This window comes from Carassius carassius, chromosome 6, assembly GCF_963082965.1.
Source record: "Carassius carassius chromosome 6, fCarCar2.1, whole genome shotgun sequence".
NCBI lineage: Eukaryota > Metazoa > Chordata > Actinopteri > Cypriniformes > Cyprinidae > Carassius > Carassius carassius.
Genome location: NC_081760.1, coordinates 18,984,390 through 18,990,524, shown reverse-complemented (window position 1 = coordinate 18,990,524; position 6,135 = coordinate 18,984,390). Strand labels below are relative to the sequence as shown.

Sequence of the window (6,135 nt, the reverse complement as noted above, 5' to 3'; positions counted from 1 at the left end):
AGCTTTCTATAGATATATCTCTCATGTCTCTTCGTTGAGTATTCATGGAGTTACAGTTCATTTTAATGACGTGTTTGTAAATGAAGATCAGCGCAGACAAAGGCTGCAGACAGCACACCTTGTTTGTTATCTTTATTTTATAAGTGTACAAAGTTTTGTTGTTATTATGTTTGTATCCAAAAAAAAAGTAGACCCTTTACAGATTCGATTGATGTATTGCTTTTATCTGTACGATTAAAACTGAAGGTGTAATTTAAGTAACCCATACAGAAATGTAATATATGTCAATATATGTAAATTACATATATAATATCAGTGCCCATGTATGTCTGCTGCATATATGAGAATATATGCAAAATTCATATATGTAAAACACATAGACATATATGAAACATATATTTCAAAATATATCAAAAATGGCCGTTTTCATGTAAGTGCCATATATTTTCGCATATATGCACATATATGTGAAATATATGCAAGACGCATATATGTATATATGCATATATGTATTTATTTCCAGAGTACATACTTTCACTTATATTAGGGATACAAATATGCTTCTAATATGATGACACCATGTACTTTCACTTATATTAGGGATACAAATATGCTTCTTATATGATGACACCATGTACTTTCACTTATATTAGGGATACAAATATGCTTCCTATATGATGACACCATGTACTTTCACTTATATTAGTGGTACAACTATGTTTTTTATATATCCTGCACATATATTTATACTCATTCCACAGAACACACAATTCCAGGTCTTTTCAAATACAAACTTTAATGCATTTTGTTCAGTACACAAACTTTTCAAGTAAAAACTTTAATTTCAACTTCAGATTTTTTTAGACTCACTCGGGAAACACTCATTTTTAATGAACATTTTTCCTGGACATTGCCAGTCTTAGTTCTGCCATCTTCCCATTCAGGGCTGCTCCGATCTGGCCAGTCGAAACTGAGTGTCTTGACATAACAGCATCTGAAAAGGTAGATTTTAAAGAAAAAAAGTTTTAGGTATAAAGCAGACAAAACACTGGTCAAAAATCAAAAACAAAAATCTTTATCGCAGTTTCTTCTAGTGCAACACACTGCAAACAGTGTGTAAGCATGGCAGCCAGTTTTGCACCAATTTAATTTGCAGGCGAGATAGGATCATAGTGCCAAACACCACCACCACCTCTCATCGAAACTAATTTTTTTTTTTTTGCAACGCCGAATGTTAATTTGAACAAATACATTGAAAATTCTGGGATGCAGTACCTGCAGCCCCATGAATGATTGTCCATTTTTTTGCAAATATTTCTATGGGTGTGGTTCGGACGCAGGCACGAAGCCAAAAGGGGTGGTGGTAGCACAGCAGTAAAGGAACCTGGCTAGTATGCTAGTAGCCTGGAATTTGGAGTTCGAATCCCGGTCACCACCGTTGTGCCTTTGAGCAAGGCACTTAACCCCAAGTTGTTCTTGAGGAGATTTGACTGAGTCAAGGCTCACAACACTTTACATACAGACCTGTGGCAAATGATCTCAAATAGCAAAATCATAACTTACCCATTATAGCTTTCACTTTTATTTCATCCAGGGCGCTTCTTTTCTCCCCATCTCCCCCCTTTGAAACATTGGATTCCCCTCCTGAGGAAAAAAGATGTTTTTCAGTATGAAAAATAACCAGTATATAGTTTACGTTTTCATTATCAGCAGAATGACAATCAAAATGGCTGAATTCAGACACATACTGTCGGTCCATTTACATGCACAGCTTAAAGGTGATCTAAGTAACTTTTTTACCTTAAAGCTATGGTCTACGATTTCAAAGATTGTTCATTATTAATAACCTCATTTAGATGCTGGTTATGGTTCTACAGTACAATCCTAACAATATGAAGAGAAAGAATGAAAAAAATCCATTCACTCTATTGGGTGTACACCCGCAGAGAAATTGACCAATGTAAGCTGTCCGGCCGGACAGCTTACATTGGTCAACTGCTCTCATCCAATCCCCCGCTCCGCTTGAAACTCCACGTGGCGCTCGCGTCTCCACCCCACCGCACCCCACCCCGCCCCCCTCCTGCGACATGAAATTTCGCGGGCAAGCAGCTGACAGTCTATGGTAGCTAGCAAAGTAGCATCAGCTCAACAATGGAGAAAAAACAAACCGAAAGCAGCAAGCGGCCCCTGCTTGCCCTTACAGTCACGGCTGACTTTTTGTTGAGCAGGAAAGCATTTATTTATACTTTTATGGTGTGAGGTGTTACATAAATAGCTTTTTATCAGTCTGACAACATGCTCATGCTGCCGGTCGGCATTGGAATGTTAGCCGTTTAGCATCGCCTATCACGGGTCAAAGTAATTATATTTCTTGAAGTGCTTGAATATATCTTAGTAGGCCTAGCGGGTTCTGTTCGAGCCGATCGGAATTTGAACAAGATGAGCTGTGTGCTGCTATAACAATTACTCAACCTTAGCAACACTAACTAATAATTATTGTGCAATTAATGTGCGCTAGGTAGCACTTTTGACCAGGGTAAACGAGGCTCAGGAGGGGAAACGTTTGCCAAACGTACCCTCCTAAGACGCCAGCTGTAATACAGTATTATTTATTTTATTTATTTATTATTGTTTGTGTTTCGGGGGGTGGTGGTGGTAGGGGGTTTAGAACATTGCATGTGTTGCTAATCTTGTGTGAGCGTGAAATCAAACGTGTGCCTCTGAGCTATTTTGACATTGCACATGGTAAATCTCTGTTCCGATGTTTACTACTGGTGATCACAGCTTGACAGACTGAGTGACGTTGTTCAGGTCGTTTCCCGGTAGGAGGGATCAGGTAGCACAGAGGGGAGGGGTGTGTGTGTGGAGGGGTGGGATGAGTTTTTTTAAAAATTCCCAACCGTCTCAGGCTTTCTCGACCGATTTTCCAAACATCGTAGACTACAGCTTTAACTGAACAGCTTTGGAGTCATTGGAATGGTTATATTACTTATTTCTGGTTGAATGGTGGTCGTTTTGCACCCCCCTGCTGCCCGTGAGCGGAAAATCCGCACTTGCAACTTTGAGCCGACGGGTCGGGAAGTCTCGCAATGTAAACAATTGCTTTATGCCCAAAAGAAATTGGCTAAAATTCTGTCATTATTGCGCTCCCTCACGCTGTTAGAACTGGAATGAAGAAGACGTTTTAAAGAATGTCCCATCTGCTTTGATGTTGTTGATCTACTAGCCTCTGGTGTCTTAGAATCGCCAACGAGTTTTTACAACAGTGTTGTCAAATGTCTATTCCGAAGCTGTGGGGGGAGCTCTAGAGAGAAACATGTGAGCAAAAAGCGAGAATACAGCGAAGAAATCCCGAAACTACTGAGCCCTGCTTTAAATGGTAAATAGACTGCATTTATATTGCGCTTTTCTACTCCTACGAGCACTCAAAGCACTTTACAATGTATGCCTTTCACGCTTTAATGCCAGGGGGAGATTAGTCTACTCGCGACTGCCGGCAGATTTGAAAGCCTGTTGAAGATGGATGATCACACCTATTCTCGAGGACGTGAAAAGTAGTCGCAATGGAAGCGAAAAAGAGAATTATAACGGCAACGCGACAGGAAAAACAACAAGACCAAAGTCTATATACGAGTGGCTTTTCCAAGATGGAAAGAGCTTGTGAGGATTTTAAAAGGAACTTTTATCTTGACCGTTAATTAAGCCTATTTGTGTAAATCTATACAGTCTTTGGTGTAAATTCGAAGTTTTATAGTTGCTTGACTAACTATAGCATGGTTGTGCATAACGCTAGAATGACACCTAGGATACTTTTTCTCGCATCGATGAAAAAGAATTGTCTAGGGTATGTTGTAGCATAAATCTGTGTGACGGATCACAGGCAAAGGACACTCTGAATTGTAGTTATTAGGGGTTCAAGCACGAAGTGCTGAAACCCTATTGTAATTGTAAGGATTTTTATTATTATTTTTCTTCCGCCGTAAAACACATCGTGCAGCCCAAACCTTAAGAGCTGGAGCCTTGAAACTTTGCCAGATGGTAGTACAAAAATCAAGGAGAGGTTATCAAAGTATGACCCCGATTGGAGTGCACCTATGGGGTGCTATAGCGACCAAAAGCGTGAAACTGCTCATAACTCCTAGACCATATGTCATAGACTCAAATGTCTTATATCAATGGAAAGCTGGACTCCTGAAGATCAAAATGTACATCTCCAATTTCATTTCTGGTGTGCACATTTTTTCGCCATTTTGAATTTTGTCAAAAACCTACTTTTGCGAACTAGTCCTAGGTTTTTTTGCCCGATCGGAACCAAACCAGTGCAGAAATGTTCTCTGGAGTCTGATTATCAATAATTATCGAAAAAAAGTTGAAATTTCGATTAACGGTCGCTAAGAGGTGCCAAATACGTACGTTGTGGGAGGGGCCTATTTTACTAAAATGGCTATAACTCCAGAAGTAAATGAGGTATCTTCACCAAACTCAGTACACATGTGTAATAGGGCAAGCTGAGGTCACAGTTAAACAAAAGTGGAGATTGGCCACATGGTGGTGCTATAACATGAAAAAAACATAAAACAGGCTATAACCACCTGACCATTAGTCCGATTGACTTGAAAATTGGTATGCAGTACGACGCCCCTTCGCTCTCTTCCATTCATGAGAACTGAAGCCGCCAGAGTCCCGATATGGCGCTGACATATTGGATCTTGAGTTCTTGAGAATTTTTGAAACAGACACGATCGAGACGTTTTGGATTCACTTTTCGGGGCTTGTGCGGCACGCTTGGTCCAAGGTGTCATGTATGTCTATGGACATCCAATACAAGTCAATGGAGTTGGATAAAAACTACGATAAAACCTATTGGAAGCATCTTTTGCAGCGATTTTTGTGTGAGCATATCAGTGAACACCCCTGACCACTCTGTGAGTTTCACGTCTTTGTAAACGAAAGTTTAATGCGTTTTTAGGAAGGATTGTTCCAGTGCTCATATGCAGCCATTGTGGAGGTGGGGGGGGGGTGCTACCACAAAAACCAGGCCAGCAGCATTTGTCCAAATTTAAGTCTTAACCATTCTATTTCATCAGAAAACAATCTGAAAACAGGGCTTTAAGTGTAAAATAACGAACTTGTCATTTAACATAACAAATGTGACTATGGAATAAGCATTTTTAACTACACTCTACACTACTGTACAGACAATACTAACCTCTCAAATTACTTTTGATGAGTGTTTCAATGTCAAACACCCCAAGGAGCAAAATCCTTGCCATTGAAGTCCCACTAGATGCCTGGCAAGCAGAGCGCCACACACTTCATGATACGTAAACACCTGAACCTGGGACAATTTCTTCCTGTTGAACAAAATAAAATAGATGGGCTTAAAAGTTTCAATTCAGTGTAGTAAACAAAATATCCAGCATTCAAGATTTATGTACAATTGTCAAACATTCCTGGTCCCTACTGTCAATGTTGAAGATGTCATATTATCAATAAGTAGTGTGAAAAAGAGCCATTGCCACAAGGTTTGTTTAAAAAACAAAACATTTCAGCGCTTGGTATTCGTGCCGCGAGATTTTTTCAAAAATGGTGGGAACAAAATCTACCTTAGGAAATAGTGGTGGGGACATGTCCCGCCCGCAAATTATGCCTATCTCGGGGTTGCGGCGCGCACACTATGGTTAACCGAGTATTAACCGCTAAGGGCCTCGGTTAACGGTTAATGAAAAACTTGAAAACGTGCAGCCCTAGCGAAAACCCAAACTATTGTTTGCGCATACTAGAAATTAGACGTTCTCTGACGTTACGCTAAACCCTGTTGAATTTTCACGTTGTTGTTGTTTCCCCCATTTCACCTTGCGTTGCAGTCTGGTTGACTTTGAATAAATAGGCTAGTATAATGAAATTTAAGACCTTTGTTCAAAAAATTAAAGACTTGGACAACGGAATTTAAGACTTTTTAAGGTCTTAATTTAGGAGCATGTCATTTAAGACCTTTTTAAGACTTTTAAGACCCCACGGCTACCCTGATATAGAAGATAAGGTGATTGCAAGCAGTTCACATACGTTCCAACAGCACTGCATAAAAAAGTACTCACTATTTGAACAGGGTTTGAAGGGCTGGGGAGAGACCCT

At 39.9% G+C, this 6,135-nt stretch overlaps 1 long non-coding RNA gene across 1 annotated transcript; it reads right to left on the bottom strand.

The window, feature by feature from the left end:
• Positions 1 to 518: 518 nt before the first annotated feature.
• LOC132141902 (uncharacterized) lies at positions 519 to 5,348 on the bottom strand. The gene is made up of 3 exons (XR_009433960.1): positions 5,210 to 5,348; positions 1,564 to 1,644; positions 519 to 994 (listed from the first exon to the last, which is right to left on the bottom strand). It is a non-coding gene; the product is annotated as an uncharacterized LOC132141902 (long non-coding RNA).
• Positions 5,349 to 6,135: the final 787 nt, after the last annotated feature.